This window comes from Pseudophryne corroboree, unplaced genomic scaffold, assembly GCF_028390025.1.
Source record: "Pseudophryne corroboree isolate aPseCor3 unplaced genomic scaffold, aPseCor3.hap2 scaffold_576, whole genome shotgun sequence".
In the NCBI taxonomy this organism is placed as follows: Eukaryota; Metazoa; Chordata; class Amphibia; order Anura; family Myobatrachidae; genus Pseudophryne; species Pseudophryne corroboree.
Genome location: NW_026970175.1, coordinates 392291 through 414209, shown reverse-complemented (window position 1 = coordinate 414209; position 21919 = coordinate 392291). Strand labels below are relative to the sequence as shown.

Here is a 21919-nt window from a genome sequence, read left to right as displayed (position 1 = left end):
TGGATGACCCTTAGTTCGCATTAAACACCCCCACCCTCCTTCGGTGTGGGGCTCATGTTGGCCATGCCCCAGCCCCTGAAGCATTCAAGCTGATTTCTTGCAGCAGCTTGGCACTGTAACAGCTCCAGAGCTGCTCTGTAAGGCAAGTAAAAGGGTGTGGGCCCTGCAGCACTACCTGTAGTTTGCATTGTGCATTGGAAGGCACAAAGTAAGCAGACAGGAGGAGAAGTCAGGATAGTCCACAAGGGTATAGAAGGGAGGGGCTCAAGAAAAAAGAAGTGGAAACAGACAGCAAACTAGGCTGGAGAGAGACCTGAGACAAAGAGATCTGAATTATATGAGAGCCGACCAGGGGAAACACAAATTATGCAGTCAAGTTTCCCACATTTGGGGAAATCACAGGGGCAGCACACCCAGGTGAGATACTATAATCAGGAAGGTGCTTCTCCCAGGGCAAGGCTCACCCATTGCACACTGGGTGTGCTGCTCCTACGATTTCCCCAAATGTGGGACACTTGACTGCATAATTTGTGTTTCCTCTGGTCGGCTCTCGTATAATTCAGATCTCTTTGTCTCAGGTCTCTCTCCAGCCTAGTTTGCTCTCTGTTTCCACTTCTTTTTTCTTGAGCCCCTCCCTTCTATACCCTTGTGGACTATCCTGACTTCTCCTCCCGTCTGCTTACTTTGTGCCTTCCAATGCACAATGCAAACTACAGGTAGTGCTGCAGGGCCCACACCCTTTTACTTGCCTTACAGAGCAGCTCTGGAGCTGTTACAGTGCCCAGCTGCTGCAAGAAATCAGCTTGAATGCTTCATGGGATGGGGCATGGCCAACATGAGCCCCACACCAAAGGAGGGTGGGGGTGTTTAATGCGATCTAGGGGTCATCCAAGCACCGCAAAAGGCCGCCATGCCCTGCACGCCCCTTTTCTCTTTTCATATGCAGATGAGGGTTGAAGCCAACTTTGACCCACTGCTTGGATAACATCACCATATGCAAATCCATCTGCTGCAGGCCTTCCCCCAGGAATGCTTGCACTAGTTGTTGCATTTGGTTTGTTGTTTGGGGGTGCTTCAGTATTAGGCAGCCTTCTGCCCTCCCATGTTCATCTGAAAATATGTGTTCTCCCTGCAGTTGTTGTCCCCATATGAGAGTTCCCTTGTGCTGCCTCAGTTGAATCTCCTTTACTTGACAGAGATGTGCCTGAGCAGCGGCCCTCCCCAGCCCTATCCCAAATCATACTTATTTTGCATAGGAGACACCATGGTCATGAAAATTGTTCACCCAGGGTGAGGTTCATTCATTGCATTCTGGGTATGCTGACCCCTGTGATTTACCCAAATGTGGGAAACTCGCCTGCATTATTTGTGGTAGTTGGGGACTGTGTTTGTGTTTTCCGCTGGTCAGCTCTGGTAAAAGTCAGATTTCTTTGTCTCAGATCTTCCTCTAGCCTTGTTCTTCTTTCGAGAGTTCCATTGTGCTGCCTCAGTTGGATCTCCTTCACTTGACAGGGGGGTGCCCGAGCAGCGACCCTCCCCAGCTCTAGCCCAACTCCTACTTACCTGCCAGGTGAGATACTATGATCTTGAAGGTGCTTCTCCCAGGGCAAGGCTCAACCATTGCACTCTGGGTGTGCTGCCCCTGCGATTTCCCCAAATATGGGAAACTTGACTGCATAATTTGTGTTTCCCCTGGTCGGCTCTCGTATAATTCAGATCTCTTTGTCTCAGGTCTCTCTCCAGCCTAGTTTGCTGTCTGTTTCCACTTCTCTTTTCTTGAGCCGCTCCCTTCTATGCCCTTGCGCACTATCCTGACTTCTCCCGTCTGCTTACTTTGTGCCTTCCAACGCACAATGCGAACTACAGGTAGTGCTGCAGGGCCCACACCCTTTTATTTGCCTTACAGAGCAGCTCTGGAGCTGTTACAGTGCCCAGCTGCTGCAAGAAATCAGCTTGAATGCTTCAGGGGCTGGGGCATAGCCAACATGAGCCCCACACCGAAGGAGGGTGGAGGTGTTTAATGCGAACTAGGGGTCATCCAAGCGCCGCAAAAGGCCGCCATGCCCTGCATAACCCTTTTCTATGTTCATATGCAGATGAGGGTTCCAGCCAACTTTGGCCCACTGCTTGGATGACATCACCGTATGCAAATTCGTCTCCTGCAGACCTTCCCCCAGGAATGCTTGTACTAGTTATTGCATATGGTTTGATATTTGATGGTGCTTCAGTATTAGGCAGCCTTCCGCCCTCCCATGTTCATCTGAAAAAATGTGGTCTCCCTGCAGTTGTTGTCCCCAGACGAGAGTTCCCTTGTGCTTCCTCAGTTGAATCTCCTTAACTTGACGGGGGAGGGGCTTGCCCGAGCAGCCACCCTCCCCAGCCCTATCCCAACTCATACTTATTTTGCATATGAGATCTCTATATCATGAAGATTGTTATCACAGGGTGAAGTTCATCCATTATATTTTAAAATAGGAAGGTTCAAATTACATATTTGAATTGCATCTATGTGCTGGATTCAAATGTCCCCCCCCCCTTCCTTTCTCAATTGTGCCCGTCAGCAGCTATTCTAAGGTTGCTGCCAATGGGTGTGACACATTAATTTCTTCTGTGGGGTACACTGGACTCCACAAGGATTCACATTGGGGTGTAGAGTAGGATCTTGATCTGAGGCACCAACCGGCTCAAAGCTTTTGACTGTTCCCAAGATGCTCAGCGCATTCTCCTCTATAACCCCGCTTCCATGAACAGGGAGCTCAGTTTGTAGTTGGTGCCTTCAGTAGCAGGCCACTTAACAGGGGCCTGCCTCAGGCAGCCTATTCTTAGCTATTAATTTTGACAAGAAAATAAGAACTTTTTTTATGAGAATCTACAAGGGCTGCAGCAGGCTAGGTCTAATAGACATCTTTACTGCAGCTTCATCACTCCCAGCGGCGCTGTATACTCCCGTGCCCTGGTTGCTGGGTCACTGCAGCGGAGGCTCCGGTTTCTTCCTAAGGTCAGTCACACACGCACCGCCCTTCCGGATCACGAGGCCGCTGATGAAGGGGAGCGTGGCCGTAGGGGGTGGACCGTGTGCGCACTGGCGTGGACACTGATTACTGGGCAGCCGCTCCACGAGCCACCAGGTACAGTTAAGGAGCACAGGTCTGGGGTTTTTTCTCCCATATTAAACCAATTTTGTACTGCCCGCAGCGCATTGTGATAGGTAATAGGGCCTGATTCAGGTTGGATTGCAATCACAGTAAGCGATCCAACTGCAAAAATTGCTAAGAGCATACGCATGTGCCTGCATTTTCTGCGGCACCCCGCAGAGAATGCGATCGCCTCTGCCTGTCAATCGGGGCAGGGGGGGAGAGGGGGGTCAGCAACACTCCATTTCCAAGTCAGGGATGGAGCGGTGCGGGGGCAAGGCTTCAAAATGGGGTCTGCAACGGAGGAGACACAGGGGGCGTGGTCACAGCGGCTGTATGACATCACATTCAGCCGCTGTGATCACAAAAATGGTGGCGGCTTCCTGCGCGCACATACAGTCTGCACCAGCAGGAGGCTACACCATTTTTTATGATCACGCTGAACTGCAGTGCGACTGCAATTACAGATTGGTCAAGAAGGGAGGCGTCATGCTGGGTGGCCATGTCCTGTCACTGTGCAGGAGCCAGCACCGCTCACACACTAGTCCCCGGGTGCAGCCCCCAACCCCCGGGACACCCGGAGCAACAAAATGTAGATTCAGGCCACCAGGCCACGCCCCTACCTATGAAACCATGCCTCCTTTTTACCATTGCGCTGCTTATCTGCGCGCACTGCATTACAATCTCCTTCGCCACCTCTCTGGGTGTCACCAGTGATAGTGACACCTCTGCCATGCTTGTAGCAGCTGGTCCTAAGATCTACGCCTCAAGCCCTGAGTGTTTGCCCTTGTGACTTGTTGATCATCATAGCGAAGCAGATGCTTACAGAAAACTGCAGGGGCTTAGATTGAAAATAAAAAAATATATGGGTATAAGGTAGAGAGGAGCGGGTTCGGTTCTCCGAGAACCGAATTCCCCACGAACTCCACGTGGTTTACACTGGTCCGAGGCAGGCTCGGTTGTTCCCGCCTGACTCGGAAAACCTGAACAAGGGAAAATGTCATCATCCCGCTGTCGGATTCTCGCGAGATTCGGATTTCATATAAAGAGCTGCGCGTTGCCGCCATTTTTACTCGTGCATTGAAGAGGGAGCGGAGAGGACGTGGCTATGTTCTCTCAGTGGAAATCTCAATATCAGTGCTCAGTATCAGTGGTTACTTATTGCTGCTCAGTAATACTAGTAGTGTGTCTCTCCTGCTCAGTGTCAGTTCTCAGTAGTATCCTCATCAGTGCTCAGTATCACTGCTCATTGTCTTGTGCTGCATTGTGGTGCTCAGCATACTACAGTACATTACTAATAGTCCAGTGCTGCATCTTGCTGCTCAGTGTCAGTTCTAGTATCCTCATCAGTGCTCACTATCACTGCTCATTACATTGTGGTGTTCTGTATACTACAGTAACATAGTAATATAGTAACATATAGTAATATAGTTTTTGAGGTTGAAAAGAGGCAAATTGCCCATCGTGTTCAACCTGTTTTAAGTTGTGATGATTCTACATACTTGCTGAATAATGTTTTATGACTAGTTAACTACTACAACTCATGTTACCCCCGGATTAACCATGTTGATATTTTAAGTATTATAACCTTGGATAGCTTTTTCATTCAGAAATGTATCCATTCCTTTTTTAAATCCAATTACAGAGTCCGCCATTACCACCTTCCCTGGCAGGGAATTCCACATCCTGATTGCCCTAACAGTGAAGATCATAGTATCTCACCTGGCAGGTAAGTAGGAGTTGGGCTAGAGCTGTGGAGGATTGCTGCTTGGGCACCCCCTGTCAAGTGAAGGAGATCCAACTGAGGCAGCACAAGGGAACTCTCGAAAGAAGAACAAGGCTAGAGGAAGATCTGAGACAAAGAAATCTGACTTTTACCAGAGCTGACCAGAGGAAAGCACAAACACAGTCCCCCACTACCACAAATAATGCAGTCGAGTTTCCCACATTTGGGGAAATCACAGGGGTCAGCATACCCAGAATGCAATGAATGAACCTCACCCTGGGAGAACAATCTTCATGACCAAGGTATCTCCTATGCAAAATAAGTATGATTTGGGATAGGGCTGGGGAGGGCCGCTGCTCAGGCACATCTCTGTCAAGTAAAGGAGATTCAACTGAGGCAGCACAAGGGAACTCTCATCTGGGGACAACAACTGCAGGGAGAACACATATTTTCAGATGAACATGGGAGGGCAGAAGGCTGCCTAAAACTGAAGCACCCCCAAACAACGAACCAAATGCAACTACTAGTGCAAGCATTCCTGGGGGAAGGCCTGCAGCAGATGGATTTGCATATGGTGATGTCATCCAAGCAGTGGGTCAAAGTTGGCTTCAACCCTCGTCTGCATATGAAAAGAAAAAAGGGGTGTGCAGGGCATGGCGGCCTTTTGCGGCGCTTGGATGACCCCTAGTTCGCATTAAACACCTCCACCCTCCTTCGGTGTGGGGCTCATGTTGGCTATGCCCCAGCCCCTGAAGCATTCAAGCTGATTTCTTGCAGCAGCTGGGCACTGTAACAGCTCCAGAGCTGCTCTGTAAAGCAAGTAAAAGGGTGTGGGCCCTGCAGCACTACCTGTAGTTTGCATTGTGCGTTGGAAGGCACAAAGTAAGCAGATGGGAGAAGTCAGGATAGTGCACAAGGGTATAGAAGGGAGGGGCTCAAGAAAAAAGAAGTGGAAACAGACAGCAAACTAGGCTGGAGAGAGACCTGAGACAAAGAGATCTGAATTATATGAGAGCCGACCAGGGGAAACACAAATTATGCAGTCAAGTTTCCCACATTTGGGGAAATCGCAGGGGCAGCACAGCCAGAGTGCAATGGGTGAGCCTTGCCCTGGGAGAAGCATCTTCATGATCATAGTATCTCACCTGGCAGGTAAGTAGGAGTTGGGCTAGAGCTGGGGATGGTCGCTGCTCGGGCACCCCCCTGTCAAGTGAAGGAGATCCAACTGAGGCAGCACAAGGGAACTCTCGAAAGAAGAACAAGGCTAGAGGAAGATCTGAGACAAAGAAATCTGACTTTTACCAGAGCTGACCAGAGGAAAGCACAAACACAGTCCCCCACTACCACAAATAATGCAGTTGAGTTTCCCACATTTGGGGAAATCACAGGGGTCAGCATACCCAGAATGCAATGAATGAACCTAACCCTGGGAGAACAATCTTCATGACCATGGTATCTCCTATGCAAAATAAGTATGATTTGGGATAGGGCTGGGGAGGGCCGCTGCTCAGGCACATCTCTGTCAAGTAAAGGAGATTCAACTGAGGCAGCACAAGGGAACTCTCATCTGGGGACAACAACTGCAGGGAGAACACATATTTTCAGATGAACATGGGAGGGCAGAAGGCTGCCTAATACTGAAGCACCCCCAAACAACAAACCAAATGCAACAACTAGTGCAAGCATTCCTGGGGGAAGGCCTGCAGCAGATGGATTTGAATATGGTGATGTCATCCAAGCAGTGGGTCAAAGTTGGCTTCAACCCTCGTCTGCATATGAAAAGAATAAAGGGGTGTGCAGGGCATGGCGGCCTTTTGCGGCGCTTGGATGACCCCTAGTTCGCATTAAACACCTCCACCCTCCTTCGGTGTGGGGCTCATGTTGGCTATGCCCCAGCCCCTGAAGCATTCAAGCTGATTTCTTGCAGCAGCTGGGCACTGTAACAGCTCCAGAGCTGCTCTGTAAAGCAAGTAAAAGGGTGTGGGCCCTGCAGCACTACCTGTAGTTTGTATTGTGCGTTGGAAGGCACAAAGTAAGCAGACGGGAGAAGTCAGGATAGTGCACAAGGGTATAGAAGGGAGGGGCTCAAGAAAAAAGAAGTGGAAACAGACAGCAAACTAGGCTGGAGAGAGACCTGAGACAAAGAGATCTGAATTATATGAGAGCCGACCAGGGGAAACACAAATTATGCAGTCAAGTTTCCCACATTTGGGGAAATCGCAGGGGCAGCACACCCAGAGTGCAATGGGTGAGCCTTGCCCTGGGAGAAGCATCTTCATGATCATAGTATCTCACCTGGCAGGTAAGTAGGAGTTGGGCTAGAGCTGGGGAGGGTCGCTGCTCGGGCACCCCCCTGTCAAGTGAAGGAGATCCAACTGAGGCAGCACAAGGGAACTCTCGAAAGAAGAACAAGGCTAGAGGAAGATCTGAGACAAAGAAATCTGACTTTTACCAGAGCTGACCAGAGGAAAGCACAAACACAGTCCCCCACTACCACAAATAATGCAGTTGAGTTTCCCACATTTGGGGAAATCACAGGGGTCAGCATACCCAGAATGCAATGAATTAACCTAACCCTGGGAGAACAATCTTCATGACCATGGTATCTCCTATGCAAAATAAGTATGATTTGGGATAGGGCTGGGGAGGGCCGCTGCTCAGGCACATCTCTGTCAAGTAAAGGAGATTCAACTGAGGCAGCACAAGGGAACTCTCATCTGGGGACAACAACTGCAGGGAGAACACATATTTTCAGATGAACATGGGAGGGCAGAAGGCTGCCTAATACTGAAGCACCCCCAAACAACAAACCAAATGCAACAACTAGTGCAAGCATTCCTGGGGGAAGGCCTGCCGCAGATGGATTTGCATATGGTGATGTCATCCAAGCAGTGGGTCAAAGTTGGTTCAAACACCTTTGCAAAGTTCTATAAGTTTGATACCCTGGCTGAGGAGGACCTCCTGTTTGCTCAATCGGTGCTGCAAAGTCATCCGCACTCTCCTGCCCGTTTGGGAGCTTTGGTATAATCCCCATGGTCCTTACGGAGTCCCCAGCATCCTCTAGGACGTAAGAGAAAATAAGATTTTAAACCTACCGGTAAATCTTTTTCTCGTAGTCCGTAGAGGATGCTGGGTGCCCGTCCCAAGTGCGGTCTACTTCTGCAAGACTTGTATATAGTTATTGCTTACATAAGGGTTATATGTTAGTTTTCATCGGTCTTGGACTGATGCTATGTTGTTTTCATACTGTTAACTGGGTAGTATATCACAAGTTATACGGTGTGATTGGTGTGGCTGGTATGAATCTTGACCTTGGATTAACAAAAATCCTTTCCTCGTACTGTCCGTCTCCTCTGGGCACAGTTTCTCTAACTGAGGTATGGAGGAGGGGCATAGAGGGAGGAGCCAGTGCACACCCAGATCTAAAGTCTTTCTTAAAGTGCCCATGTCTGCTGCGGAGCCCGTCTATCCCCCATGGTCCTTACGGAGTCCCCATCATCCTCTACGGACTACGAGAAAAAAAAATTACCGGTAGGTTTAAAATGTTATTTTTTTCTCTGCAACCCACTGCTAAATTGTGCTTCCTAGCTGTTTTTTATAAAATCACTTAATTAAATCTAACTCTGATTACGTCAGAGAAGGCCAGGTACCCTACACCATAAGAGGGGGTTTGAAATTTTGACTTGTCTACTTAAAGATCACCAAAATCTGATGACAAGGTCAATTACATCCCTGGGTGGGATTGAACCACCAACCTTTTGGTTAATAGCCCATGTAAGTGCAAGAAATCCTGAAGCACTCACTCATCATGGGAAAGTACCAATGTGTTTCTTACAAAAATTCTCCAGATTATTGACTTTTTAAAGTTTTTCTAGGAAACGTTCTAGATGAATGCTTATTAGCCTTTGTCAGTATTGACTTTCGCAAGGTGTCTCTGTGGCGCAATCGGTTAGCATGTTTGGCTATTAACCAAAAGGTTGGTGGTTCAATCCCACCCAGGGATGTAATTGACCTTGTAATCAGATTTTGGTGATCTTTAAGTAGACAAGTCAAAATTTCAAAAACCCCCCTTATGGTGTAGGGTACCTGGCCTTCTCTGATGTAATCAGAGTTAGATTTGATTAAGTGATTTTATAAAAAAACAGCTAGGAAGCACAATTTAGCAGTGAGTTGCAGAGAAAAAAAATTATGCTGGCAGAAAAGTCCAATTGAGTGATTAAACAGCTCTTCATTTTCTGATTTTATGTTTATGCTAACAAATTTGCTCTCTGAAAAGTGTCCACAAAGCCAAGTCTCTGATTAACACCTTTGTAGGAATGGTTTTTCACCTATTACTGAATTAAACTTGCTTCATTGGAAAGGCATCAAAGATGCATCCTCATTTCAATGTCTACTGAAATAATACAGGTTGACACCAGGAAACGTCACTGCATCCTTGCTGCTTCCTCATGGGGAAGTCTGTTTAATGTGAAAACAAGGTGATATCTAATCAGCACACAGGTAAGGAATTAAGAAAATCTTTCTTTATGGGTGAAGATGTTTCTCACAAATTGTTGTCCCAATGCATCATTGAAATTCAAGATGGAAGATGATTTTCATATATCACTTGTACATTTTGCATTGCTCTTCTGGTGACAATGTAGTTTGTTTTTGTCAATTACCATTTCAGTAATAGGGTAAAGAAAATTAAGTGGATTTTTTAAAGAAAACAATGCTGTCAATATACTATTAAAACAAATTAAAATGATAAAAGTTATTGTACTTTAAGTAAAAATAAAAGTGCCAAAATATCAATCCCAGTTTTTGATTACTTTAATTATAAAAAAAAAAAAATGCACATAGCAGAGGATAGTTTCGATCAATCGACCTCTGGGTTATGGGCCCAGCATGCTTCCATTGCACTACTCTGCTGCTCATGGAAGTGTCAGAGATCCTGAAGACTAAATTGATTAAAGGCCTTAAAGTACTGGACTATAAGGAAAGACTTACTAGGCTGAATATTTATACACTAGAAAAGAGGTGCCTAAGAGGAGATATTATTAATATCTTCAAATATGTAAAGATACATAACAAAGAGTTATCAGAGGAATTATTTATTAAAAGAACACGTGGTCACTCGCTGCGACTGGAGGAAAGTTCAGAACGCAATGGAGGAAAGGTTTCTTCACTGTTAGGGCAATCAGGATGTGGAATTCCCTGCCAGGGAAGGTGGTAATGGCGGACTCTGTAATTGGATTTAAAAAAGGAATGGATACATTTCTGAATGAAAAAGCTATCCAAGGTTATAATACTTAAAATATCAACATGGTTAATCCGGGGGTAACATGAGTTATAGTAGCTAACTAGTCATAAAACATTATTCAGCAAGTATGTAGAATCATCACAACTTAAAACAGGTTGAACACGATGGGCAATTTGCCTCTATTCAACCTCAAAAACTATGTTACTATATTACTATGTTATTGTAGTATACAGAACACCACAATGCAATGAGCAGTGATAGTGAGCACTGATGAGGATACTAGAACTGACACTGAGCAGCAAGATGCAGCACTGGACTATTAGTAATGTACTGTATTATGCTGAGCAACACAATGCAGCACAAGACAATGAACAGTGATACTGAGCACTGATGAGGATACTACTGAGAACTGACACTGAGCAGGAGAGACACACTACTAGTATTACTGAGCAGCAATAAGTAACCACTGATACTGAGCACTGATATTGAGATTTCCACTGAGAGAACATAGCCACGTCCTCTCCGCTCTCTCTTCAATGCACGAGTAAAAATGGCAGCAACGCGCAGCTCTTTATATGGAATCCGAATCTCGCGAGAATCCGACAGCGGGATGATGACATTTTCCCTTGTTCAGGTTTTCCGAGTCAGGCGGGAACAACCGAGCCTGCCTCGGACCAGTGTAAACCACGTGGAGTTCGTGGGGAATTCGGTTCTCGGAGAACCGAACCCGCTCCTCTCTACCTTATACCCTATCAATTTTTTTATTTTCAATCTAAGCCCCTGCAGTTTTCTGTAAGCATCTGCTTCGCTATGATGATCAACAAGTCACAAGGGCAAACACTCAGGGTTTGAGGCGTAGATCTTAGGACCAGCTGCTACAAGCATGGCAGAGGTGTCACTATCACTGGTGACACCCAGAGAGGTGGCGAGGGAGATTGTAATGCAGTGCGCGCAGATAAGCAGTGCAATGGTAAAAAGGAGGCATGGTTTCATAGGTAGGGGCGTGGCCTGGTGGCCTGAATCTACATTTTGTTGCTCCGGGTGTCCCGGGGGTTGGGGGCTGCACCCGGGGACTAGTGTGTGAGCGGTGCTGGCTCCTGCAAAGTGACAGGGCATGGCCACCCAGCATGACGCCTCCCTTCTTGACCATGCTGTAATTGCAGTCGCACTGCAGTTCAGCGTGATCATAAAAAATGGTGTAGGCTCCTGCTGGTGCAGACTGTATGTGCGCGCAGGAAGCCGCCACCATTTTTGTGATCACAGCGGCTGAATGTGATGTCATACAGTCGCTGTGACCACGCCCCCTGTGTCTCCTCCGTTGCAGACCCCATTTTGAAGCCTTGCCCCCGCACCGCTCCATCCCTGACTTGGAAATGGAGTGTTGCTGACCCACCTCTCCCCCCCTTCCCCGCCCCGATTGACAGGCAGAGGCGATCACATTCTCTGCGGGGTGCCGCAGAAAATGCAGGCACATGCGTATGCTCTTAGCAATTTTTGCAGTTGGATCGCTTATTGTGATTGCAATCCAACCTGAATCAGGCCCTATTACCTATCACAATGCGCTGCGGGCAGTACAAAATTGGGTTAATATAGGAGAAAAACCCCCAGACCTGTGCTCCTTAACTGTACCTGGTGGCTAGTGGAGCGGCTGCCCAGTAATCAGTGTCCACCGCAGTGCGCACACGGCCCACCCCCTACGGCCTCGCTCCCCTTCAGCAGCGGCCTCGTGATCCGGAAGGGTGGTGTGTGTGTGACTGACCTTAGGATGAAACCGGAGCCTCCGCTGCAGTGACCCAGCAACCAGGGCACGGGAGTATACAGCGCCGCTGGGAGTGATGAAGCTGCAGTAAAGATGTCTATTAGACCTAGCCTGCTGCAGCCCTTGTAGATTCTCATAAAACAAGTTCTTCTTTTCTTGTCAAAATTAATAGCTAAGAATAGGCTGCCTGAGGCAGGCCCCTGTTAATTGGCCTGCTACTGAAGGCACCAACTACAAACTGAGCTCCCTGTTCATGGAAGCGGGGTTATAGAGGAGAATGCACTGAGCTTCTTGGGAACAGTCAAAAGCTTTGAGCCGGTTGGTGCCTCAGATCAAGATCCTACTCTACACCCCAATGTGAATCCTTGTGGAGTCCAGTGTACCCCACAGAAGAAATTAATGTGTCACACCCATTGGCAGCAACCTTAGAATAGCTGCTGACGGGCACAATTGAGAAAGGAAGGGGGGGGGGACATTTGAATCCAGCACATAGATGCAATTCAAATATGTAATTCGTACCTTCCTATTTTAAAATATAATGGATGAACCTCACCCTGTGAGAACAATCTTCATGATCAAGAGATCTCATATGCAAAATAAATATGAGTTGGGATAGGGCTGGGGAGGGCTGCTCGGGCAGCACCTCCCCCGTCAAGTTAAGGAGATTCAACTGAGGAAGCACAAGGGAACTCTCGTCTGGGGACAACAACTGCAGGGAGACCACATCTTTTCAGATGAACATGGGAGGGAGGAAGGCTGCCTAATACTGAAGCACCATATGCAACAACTAGTACAAGCATTCCTGGGGGAAGGTCTGCAGCAGACGGATTTGCATACGGTGATGTTATCCAAGCAGTGGGCCAAAGTTGACTGGAACCCTCATCTGCATATGAAAAGAGAAAAGGGGCATGCAGGGCATGGCGGCCTTTTGCAGTGCTTGGATGACCCCTAGTTCACATTAAACACCCCCACCCTCCTTTGGTGTGGGGCTCATGTTGGCCATGCCCCATCCCCTGAAGCATTCAAGCTGATTTCTTGCAGCAGCTGGGCACTGTAACAGCTCCAGAGCTGTTCTGTAAGGCAAGTAAAAGGGTGTGGGCCCTGCAGCACCACCTGTAGTTCGCATTGTGCGTTGGAAGGCACAAAGTAAGCAGACGGGAGGAGAAGTCAGGATAGTGCGCAAGGGCATTCTTTTCTCTTAGTCCGTAGAGGATGCTGGGGTCACATTAAGAACCATGGGGTATAGACGGGATCCGCAAGAGACATGGGCACTTTAAGACTTTCAAAGGGTGTGAACTGGCTCCTCCCTCTATGCCCCTCCTCCAGACTCCAGTTATAGGAACTGTGCCCAGGGAGACGGACATTTCGAGGAAAGGATTTATTGTTAAACTAAGGTGAGCATCTTACCAGCTCACACCTTAAACATGCCGCAGAACGTGGCATTCAACAGAACACAAGCCAACGGCATGAACAATTGCAGCAAAAAGCTGACCAGAACCATAACACAACATGTGTATAACCACAAGTAATAACTGCAGACACAGTATGGACTGGGACGGGTGCCCAGCATCCTCTACAGACTAAGAGAAAAGGATTTACCGGTAGGTATTAAAATCCTATTTTCTCATACGACCTAGAGGATGCTGGGGTCACATTAAGAACCATGGGGTTATACCAAAGCTCTTGAACGGGTGGGAGAGTGCGTACGACTCTGCAGCACCGAATGACCCAACTTAAGGTTATCATCAGCCAAGGTATCAAACTTGTAAAACTTAGCAAAAGTGTTTACTAAATAGCTGCTCGGCAAAGTTGCAATGCCGAGACTCCCCGACCAGCTGCCCAGGATGAACCCACCTTTCTAGTAGAATGGGTCTTCACCTACTTCAGTAACGGCAATCCTGCCGTGGAACGAGCATGCTGAATCTTACCACAGATCCAGCGCATAATGGTCTGCATGGAAGCAGGACACCAAATCCTGTTGGGAGCATACAGGACAAACAGAGCCTCTGTTTTCCTAATCTGAACCGTTCTGGTGACATACATTTTCAAAGTTCTGACCACAGCCAGAGACTTTGACTCAACGAAGGTGTCAGTGGCCAAAGGCACCATGTGGAAAGATGAACCACCTTCGGCAGAAATTGTTGACGTGTCCTCAATTCTGCTCTATCTTCATGAAAGATCAAATAAAGGCTCTTGTGATACTGCATGGTTTGTACTGTTTTCCATGTGCTCCCAGACCTTTAAGCAAGTAGCATGGTCAAGAAAGTTCTGTTTGAAAAGAAACAACATTTACTGTCATTGTTATGCAAATAAACTTACATTAAAGCTAACAAGAAAGCACACTCGTTCTGTCTTTAAACTGATAAAAGAAACCCCAATAATATGGGGCATGCAAAAATTGAGATAAAACTCAGTTTTGCTCCTCTCCACGGAAATCTTTAATAAAAGGCGAAATATTTGTTAGTTCTGGAGAGAAACCAGAGCATGACCAAGATTCCACCTGTCGCCTGAGTGCCATGCCAGCAGTTCTCATTCAGCTGAAAGTGAGCACCCAATTTGAATGAAAGAAAGCAGATTTCTCACCAGGCTTCCCCTTGCTATAAACATGGTTTGTACTCTTTTCCATGTGCTCCCAGATCTTTCAAGCAATTAGTGTGGTCAAGAAAGTTCTGTTTGAAAAGAAACAAACATTTACTGTCATTTCTATGCAAATGAGCTTACATTAAAGCACACTCGTTCTATCTTTAAACCGATAAAATAAAACCCCAATAAGATGGGGCATGCAAAAATTGAGATAAAACTCAGTTTTGCTCCTCTCCACGGAAATCTTTAGTAAAAGGCGAAAGATTTGTTCGTTCTGAAGAGAAACCAGAACATGACCAAGATTCCACCTGTCGCCTGAGTGCCATGCCAGCAGTCCTCATTCAGCTCAAAGTGAGCACCCAATTTGAAAGAAAGAAAGCAGATTTCTCACCAGGCTTCCCCTTGCTATAAACATGGTTTGTACTCTTTTCCATGTGCTCCCAGATCTTTCAAGCAATTAGTATAGTCAAGAAAGTTCTGTTTGAAAAGAAACAAACATTTACTGTCATTTCTATGCAAATGAGCTTACATTAAAGCACACTCGTTCTATCTTTAAACCGATAAAAGAAACCCCAATAAGACGGAGCATGCAAAAATTGAGATAAAACTCAGTTTTGCTCCTCTCCACGGAAATCTTTAGTAAAAGGCGAAAGATCTGTTCGTTTTGAAGAGAAACCAGAGCATGACCAAGATTCCACCTGTCGCCTGAGTGCCATGCCAGCAATCCTCATTCAGCTCAAAGTGAGCACCCAATTTGAAAGAAAGAAAGCAGATTTCTCACCAGGCTTCCCCTTGCTATAAACATGGTTTGTACTCTTTTCCATGTGCTCCCAGATCTTTCAAGCAATTAGTGTGGTCAAGAAAGTTCTGTTTGAAAAGAAACAAACATTTACTGTCATTTCTATGCAAATGAGCTTACATTAAAGCACACTCGTTCTATCTTTAAACCGATAAAATAAAATCCCAATAAGATGGGGCATGCAAAAATTGAGATAAAACTCAGTTTTGCTCCTCTCCACGGAAATCTTTAGTAAAAGGCGAAAGATTTGTTCGTTCTGAAGAGAAACCAGAACATGACCAAGATTCCACCTGTCGCCTGAGTGCCATGCCAGCAGTCCTCATTCAGCTCAAAGTGAGCACCCAATTTGAAAGAAAGAAAGCAGATTTCTCACCAGGCTTCCCCTTGCTATAAACATGGTTTGTACTCTTTTCCATGTGCTCCCAGATCTTTCAAGCATTTAGTATAGTCAAGAAAGTTCTGTTTGAAAAGAAACAAACATTTACTGTCATTTCTATGCAAATGAGCTTACATTAAAGCACACTCGTTCTATCTTTAAACCGATAAAAGAAACCCCAATAAGACGGAGCATGCAAAAATTGAGATAAAACTCAGTTTTGCTCCTCTCCACGGAAATCTTTAGTAAAAGGCGAAAGATCTGTTCGTTTTGAAGAGAAACCAGAGTATGACTAAGATTCCACCTGTCGCCTGAGTGCCATGCCAGCAGTCCTCATTCAGCGCAAAGTGAGCACCCAATTTGAAAGAAAGAAAGCAGATTTCTCACCAGGCTTCCCCTTGCTATAAGCATGGTTTGTACTCTTTTCCATGTGCTCCCAGATCTTTCAAGCAATTAGAATGGTCAAGAAAGTTCTGCTTGAAAAGAAACAGACATTTATAGTCATTGTTATGCAAATAAACTTACATTAAAGCTAACAAGAAACTGATAAAAGAAACCCCAATAATATGGGGCATGCAAAAATTGAGATAAAACTCAGTTTTGCTCCTCTCCACAGAAATCTTTAATAAAAGGCGAAAGATTTGTTCGTTCTGAAGAGAAACCAGAGCATGACCAAGATTCCACCTGTCGCCTAAATGCTGTGCCAGCAGTCCTCATTCAGATCAAAGTGAGCGCCCAACTTGAAAGTAAGCAGATTTCTCACCTGGCTTCTCCTTGCTATAAGCATGGTTTGTACTGTATTCCATGTGCTCCCAGATCTTTCAAGCAAGTAGCATGGTCAAGAAAGTTCTGTTTGAAAAGAAACAAACATTTACTGTCATTTCTATGCAAATGAGCTTACATTAAAGCACACTCATTCTATCTTTAAACCGATAAAAGAAACCCCAAAAAGATGGGGCATGCAAAAATTGAGATAAAACTCGGTTTTGCTCCTCTCCACGGAAATCTTTAATAAAAGGCGAAAGATTTGTTCGTTCTGAAGAGAAACCAGAGCATGACCAAGATTTTTATCTGAAAATATGTGTTCTCCCTGCAGTTGTTGTCCCCAGATGAGAGTTCCCTTGTGCTGCCTCAGTTGAATCTCCTTTACTTGACAGAGATGTGCCTGAGCAGCGGCCCTCCCCAGCCCTATCCCAAATCATACTTATTTTGCATAGGAGATACCATGGTCATGAAGATTGTTCTCCCAGGGTGAGGTTCATTCATTGCATTCTGGGTATGCTGACCCCTGTGATTTTCCCAAATGTGGGAAACTCGCTTTTATACCCTTGTGCACTATCCTGACTTCTCCTCCTGTCTGCTTACTTTGTGCCTTCCAATGCACAATGCAAACTACAGGTAGTGCTGCAGGGCCCACACCCTTTTACTTGCCTTACAGAGCAGCTCTGGAGCTGATACAGTGCCAAGCTGCTGCAAGAAATCAGCTTGAATGCTTCAGGGGATGGGGCATGGCCAACATGAGCCCCACACCGAAGGAGGGTGGGGGTGTTTAATGCGAACTAAGGGTCATCCAAGCGCCGCAAAAGGCCGCCATGCCCTGCATACCCCTTTTCTCTTTTCATATGCAGATGAGGGTTCCAGCCAACTTTGGCCCACTGCTTGGATGACATCACCGTATGCAAATCCGTCTTCTGCAGAACTTCCCCCAGGAATGCTTGCACTAGTTGTTGCATTTGGTTTGTTGTTTGGGGGTGCTTCAGTATTAGGCAGCCTTCTGCCCTCCCATGTTCATCTGAAAATATGTGTTCTCCCTGCAGTTGTTGTCCCCAGATGAGAGTTCCCTTGTGCTGCCTCAGTTGAATCTCCTTTACTTGACAGAGATGTGCATGAGCAGCGGCCCTCCCCAGCCCTATCCCAAATCATACTTATTTTGCATAGGAGATACCATGGTCATGAAGATTGTTCTCCCAGGGTGAGGTTCATTCATTGCATTTTGGGTATGCTGACCCCTGTGATTTACCCAAATGTGGGAAACTCGACTGCATTATTTGTGGTAGTGGGGGACTGTGTTTGTGCTTTCCTCTGGTCAGCTCTGTTAAAACTCAGATTTCTTTGTCTCAGATTTTCCTCTAGCCTTGTTCTTCTTTCGAGAGTTCCCTTGTGCTGCCTCAGGTGGATCTCCTTCACTTGACAGGGGGGTGCCCGAGCAGCGACCCTCCCCAGCTCTAGCCCAACTCCTACTTACCTGCCAGGTGAGATACTATGATCAGGAAGGTGCTTCTCCCAGGGCAAGGCTCACCCATTGCACTCTGGGTGTGCTGCTCCTACGATTTCCCCAAATGTGGGACACTTGACTGCATAATTTGTGTTTCCTCTGGTCGGCTCTCGTATAATTCAGATCTCTTTGTCTCAGGTCTTTCTCCAGCCTAGTTTGCTGTCTGTTTCCACTTCTTTTATCTTGAGCCCCTCCCTTCTATACCCTTGTGCACTATCCTGACTTCTCCTCCCGTCTGCTTACTTTGTGCCTTCCAATGCACAATGCAAACTACAGGTAGTGCTGCAGGGCCCACACAATCTTTTACTTGCCTTAAAGAGCAGCTCTGGAGCTGTTACAGTGCCCAGCTGCTGCAAGAAATCAGCTTGAATGCTTCAGGGGATGGGGCATGGCCAACATGAGCCCCACACCAAAGGTGGGTGGGGGTGTTTAATGCGAACTAGGGGTAATCCAAGCACCGCAAAAGGCCGCCATGCCCTGCACGCCCCTTTTCTCTTTTCATATGCAGATGAGGGTTGAAGCCAACTTTGACCCACTGCTTGGATGACATCACCATATGCAAATCCATCTCCTGCAGGCCTTGCCCCAGGAATGCTTGCACTAGTTGTTGCCTTTGGTTTGTTGTTTGGGGGTGCTTCAGTATTAGGCAGCCTTCTGCCCTCCCATGTTCATCTGAAAATATGTGTTCTCCCTGCAGTTGTTGTCCCCAGATGAGAGTTCCCTTGTGCTGCCTCAGTTGAATCTCCTTTACTTGACAGAGATGTGCCTGAGCAGCGGCCCTCCCAGCCCTATCCCAAATCATACTTATTTTGCATAGGAGACACCATGGTCATGAAGATTGTTCACCCAGGGTGAGGTTCATTCATTGCATTCTGGGTATGCTGACCCCTGTGATTTCCCCAAATGTGGGAAACTCGCCTGCATTTTTTGTGGTAGTGGGGGACTGTGTTTGTGTTTTCCTCTGGTCAGCTCTGGTAAAAGTCAGATTTCTTTGTCTCATATATTCCTCTAGCCTTGTTCTTCTTTCGAGAGTTCCCTTGTGCTGCCTCAGTTGGATCTCCTTCACTTGACAGGGGGGTGCCCGAGCAGTGACCCTCCCCAGCTCTAGCCCAACTCCTACTTACCTGCCAGGTGAGATACTATGATCATGAAGGTGCTTCTCCCAGGGCAAGGCTCACCCATTGCACTCTGGGTGTGCTGCTCCTGTGATTTCCCCAAATGTGGGAAACTTGATTGCATAATTTGTGTTTCCCCTGGTCGGCTCTCGTATAATTCAGATCTCTTTGTCTCAGGTCTCTCTCCAGCCTAGTTTGCTGTCTGTTTCCACTTCTCTTTTCTGGAGCCACTCCCTTCTATGCCCTTGCGCACTATCCTGACTTCTCCCGTCTGCTTACTTTGTGCCTTCCAACGCACAATGCGAACTACAGGTAGTGCTGCAGGGCCCACACCCTTTTAGTTGCCTTACAGAGCAGCTCTGGAGCTGTTACAGTGCCCAGCTGCTGCAAGAAATCAGCTTGAATGCTTCAGGGGCTGGGGCATAGCCAACATGAGCCCCACACCAAAGGAGGGTGGGGGTGTTTAATGCGAACTAGGGGTCATCCAAGCACCGCAAAAGGCCGCCATGCCCTGCATGCCCCTTTTCTCTTTTCATATGCAGATGAGGGTTCCAGCCAACTTTGGCCCACTGCTTGGATGACATCACCGTATGCAAATCCGTCTGCTGCAGACCTTCCCCCAGGAATGCTTGTACTAGTTGTTGCATATGGTTTGATATTTGATGGTGCTTCAGTATTAGGCAGCCTTCCGCCCTCCCATGTTCATCTGAAAAGATGTGGTCTCCCTGCAGTTGTTGTCCCCAGACGAGAGTTCCCTTGTGCTTCCTCAGTTGAATCTCCTTAACTTGATGGGGGAGGGGCTGCCCGAGCAGCCACCCTCCCCAGCCCTATCCCAACTCATACTTATTTTGCATATGAGATCTCTTGATCATGAAGATTGTTCTCACAGGGTGAAGTTCATCCATTATATTTTAAAATAGGAAGGTACAAATTACATATTTGAATTGCATCTATGTGCTGGATTCAAATGTCCCCCCCCCCCCTTCCTTTCTCAATTGTGCCCATCAGCAGCTATTCTAAGGTTGCTGCCAATGGGTGTGACACATTAATTTCTTCTGTGGGGTACACAGGACTCCACAAGGATTCACATTGGGGTGTAGAGTAGGAACTTGATCTGAGGCACCAACCGACTCAAAGCTTTTGACTGTTCCCAAGATGCTCAGCGCATCCTCCTCTATAACCCCGCTTCCATGAACAGGGAGCTCAGTTTGTAGTTGGTGCCTTCAGTAGCAGGCCACTTAACAGGGGCCTGCCTCAGGAAGCCAATTCTTAGCTATTCATTCTGACAAGAAAAGAAGAACTTGTTTTATGAGAATCTACAAGGGCTGCAGCAGGCTAGGTCTAATAGACATCTTTACTGCAGCTTCATCACTCCCAGCGGCGCTGTATACTCCCGTGCCCTGGTTGCTGGGTCACTGCAGCGGAGGCTCCGGTTTCTTCCTAAGGTCAGTCACACACACACCGCCCTTCCGGATCACGAGGCCGCTGATGAAGGGGAGCGTGGCCGTAGGGGGTGGACCGTGTGCGCACTGGCGTGGACACTGATTACTGGGCAGCCGCTCCACGAGCCACCAGGTACAGTTAAGGAGCACAGGTCTGGGGGTTTTTCTCCTATATTAAACCAATTTTGTACTGCCCGCAGCGCATTGTGATAGGTAATAGGGCCTGATTCAGGTTGGATTGCAATCACAATAAGTGATCCAACTGCAAAAATTGCTAAGAGCATACGCATGTGCCTGCATTTTCTGCGGCACCCCGCAGAGAATGCGATCGCCTCTGCCTGTCAATCGGGGCAGGGGGGGAGAGGGGGGTCAGCAACACTCCATTTCCAAGTCAGGGATGGAGCGGTGCGGGGGCAAGGCTTCAAAATGGGGTCTGCAATGGAGGAGACACAGGGGGCGTGGTCACAGCAGCTGTATGACATCACATTCAGCCGCTGTGATCACAAAAATGGTGGCGGCTTCCTGCGCGCACATACAGTCTGCACCAGCAGGAGGCTACACCATTTTTTATGATCACGCTGAACTGCAGTGCGACTGCAATTACAGCATGGTCAAGAAGGGAGGCGTCATGCTGGGTGGCCATAAGAGATGAGCGGGTTCGGTTCCTCGGAATCCGAACCCGCCCGAACTTCACCCTTTTTTGCTCGGGTCCGAGCAGACTCGGATCCTCTCGCCTTGCTCGGTTAACCCGAGCGCGCCCGAACGTCATCATCCCGCTGTCGGATTCTCACGAGACTTGGATTCTATATAAGGAGCCGCGCGTCGCCGCCATTTTCACACGTGCATTGAGATTGATAGGGAGAGGACGTGGCTGGCGTCCTCTCCGTTTAGATTAGAAGATAGAGACGAGTGACATTTGATTTACTACTAATTTGGGGAGCAGTTGAACTTGTCAGGAGTACTCAGTAGTGCAGAGTTTTGCTGATAGTGACCACCAGTTTTATTATTTATAATCCGTTCTCTGCCTGAAAAAAAACGATACACATACCATATCTGTGCTCAGCCTCAGTGTGCTGCATGATATATCATCTATGTATATCTGACTGTGCTGAGTGCTCACTGCTCACACAGCTTAATTGTGGGGGAGACTGGGGAGCAGTTATAGCAGGAGTACAGTGCACACTTTTGCTGCCAGTGTGACCACCAGTATATTGTCTGCCTGAAAAAGTTAAACACTCCTGTGGTGTTTTTTTTTTATTCTATAAATGCATTCTGCTGACAGTGTCCAGCAGGTCCGTCATACATATATTATATAAATATTTACCTGCAGTAGTGTTATATTTTTTTTTTCATCTTTATCATCTCTATATTAGCAGACGCAGTACGGTAGTCCACGGCTGTGGCTATCTCTGTGTCGTCAGTGCTCGTCCATAATTGTATACCTACCTACCTGTGGTGGTTTTTTTTT

General features: G+C 47.1%; 18 non-coding genes and 3 pseudogenes across 18 annotated transcripts; 9 read left to right on the top strand and 12 right to left on the bottom strand.

Moving 5' to 3' along the window:
* Positions 1–409: 409 nt before the first annotated feature.
* LOC135033871 (U1 spliceosomal RNA) lies at positions 410–565 on the top strand. The gene has a single exon (XR_010229189.1). It is a non-coding gene; the product is annotated as a U1 spliceosomal RNA (small nuclear RNA).
* Positions 566–1239: 674 nt separating this feature from the next.
* Positions 1240–1403, top strand: LOC135033745 (U1 spliceosomal RNA). Its single transcript, XR_010229084.1, has one exon. It is a non-coding gene; the product is annotated as a U1 spliceosomal RNA (small nuclear RNA).
* A 152-nt stretch (positions 1404–1555) lies between these two features.
* On the top strand, positions 1556–1718 carry LOC135033838 (U1 spliceosomal RNA). Its single transcript, XR_010229166.1, has one exon. It is a non-coding gene; the product is annotated as a U1 spliceosomal RNA (small nuclear RNA).
* A 3304-nt stretch (positions 1719–5022) lies between these two features.
* Positions 5023–5186, bottom strand: LOC135033936 (U1 spliceosomal RNA). Its single transcript, XR_010229252.1, has one exon. It is a non-coding gene; the product is annotated as a U1 spliceosomal RNA (small nuclear RNA).
* A 692-nt stretch (positions 5187–5878) lies between these two features.
* On the bottom strand, positions 5879–6020 carry LOC135033824 (U1 spliceosomal RNA; annotated as a pseudogene).
* A 152-nt stretch (positions 6021–6172) lies between these two features.
* Positions 6173–6336, bottom strand: LOC135033854 (U1 spliceosomal RNA). The gene has a single exon (XR_010229175.1). It is a non-coding gene; the product is annotated as a U1 spliceosomal RNA (small nuclear RNA).
* Positions 6337–7028: 692 nt separating this feature from the next.
* Positions 7029–7170, bottom strand: LOC135033788 (U1 spliceosomal RNA; annotated as a pseudogene).
* Positions 7171–7322: 152 nt separating this feature from the next.
* Positions 7323–7486, bottom strand: LOC135033916 (U1 spliceosomal RNA). The gene has a single exon (XR_010229232.1). It is a non-coding gene; the product is annotated as a U1 spliceosomal RNA (small nuclear RNA).
* A 1304-nt stretch (positions 7487–8790) lies between these two features.
* TRNAN-AUU (transfer RNA asparagine (anticodon AUU)) lies at positions 8791–8864 on the top strand. Its single transcript has one exon. It is a non-coding gene; the product is annotated as a tRNA-Asn (tRNA).
* A 5367-nt stretch (positions 8865–14231) lies between these two features.
* LOC135033903 (U5 spliceosomal RNA) lies at positions 14232–14347 on the bottom strand. The gene has a single exon (XR_010229219.1). It is a non-coding gene; the product is annotated as a U5 spliceosomal RNA (small nuclear RNA).
* Positions 14348–14622: 275 nt separating this feature from the next.
* On the bottom strand, positions 14623–14738 carry LOC135033879 (U5 spliceosomal RNA). Its single transcript, XR_010229197.1, has one exon. It is a non-coding gene; the product is annotated as a U5 spliceosomal RNA (small nuclear RNA).
* Positions 14739–15012: 274 nt separating this feature from the next.
* LOC135033894 (U5 spliceosomal RNA) lies at positions 15013–15128 on the bottom strand. Its single transcript, XR_010229211.1, has one exon. It is a non-coding gene; the product is annotated as a U5 spliceosomal RNA (small nuclear RNA).
* Positions 15129–15403: 275 nt separating this feature from the next.
* Positions 15404–15519, bottom strand: LOC135033885 (U5 spliceosomal RNA). The gene has a single exon (XR_010229203.1). It is a non-coding gene; the product is annotated as a U5 spliceosomal RNA (small nuclear RNA).
* Positions 15520–15793: 274 nt separating this feature from the next.
* LOC135033883 (U5 spliceosomal RNA) lies at positions 15794–15909 on the bottom strand. The gene has a single exon (XR_010229201.1). It is a non-coding gene; the product is annotated as a U5 spliceosomal RNA (small nuclear RNA).
* A 264-nt stretch (positions 15910–16173) lies between these two features.
* Positions 16174–16289, bottom strand: LOC135033900 (U5 spliceosomal RNA). Its single transcript, XR_010229216.1, has one exon. It is a non-coding gene; the product is annotated as a U5 spliceosomal RNA (small nuclear RNA).
* A 270-nt stretch (positions 16290–16559) lies between these two features.
* LOC135033892 (U5 spliceosomal RNA) lies at positions 16560–16675 on the bottom strand. The gene has a single exon (XR_010229209.1). It is a non-coding gene; the product is annotated as a U5 spliceosomal RNA (small nuclear RNA).
* Positions 16676–16819: 144 nt separating this feature from the next.
* Positions 16820–16947, top strand: LOC135033867 (U1 spliceosomal RNA; annotated as a pseudogene).
* A 593-nt stretch (positions 16948–17540) lies between these two features.
* On the top strand, positions 17541–17704 carry LOC135033739 (U1 spliceosomal RNA). The gene has a single exon (XR_010229078.1). It is a non-coding gene; the product is annotated as a U1 spliceosomal RNA (small nuclear RNA).
* Positions 17705–17856: 152 nt separating this feature from the next.
* Positions 17857–18019, top strand: LOC135033778 (U1 spliceosomal RNA). The gene has a single exon (XR_010229118.1). It is a non-coding gene; the product is annotated as a U1 spliceosomal RNA (small nuclear RNA).
* Positions 18020–18694: 675 nt separating this feature from the next.
* On the top strand, positions 18695–18858 carry LOC135033730 (U1 spliceosomal RNA). Its single transcript, XR_010229069.1, has one exon. It is a non-coding gene; the product is annotated as a U1 spliceosomal RNA (small nuclear RNA).
* A 152-nt stretch (positions 18859–19010) lies between these two features.
* LOC135033822 (U1 spliceosomal RNA) lies at positions 19011–19173 on the top strand. The gene has a single exon (XR_010229153.1). It is a non-coding gene; the product is annotated as a U1 spliceosomal RNA (small nuclear RNA).
* Positions 19174–21919: the final 2746 nt, after the last annotated feature.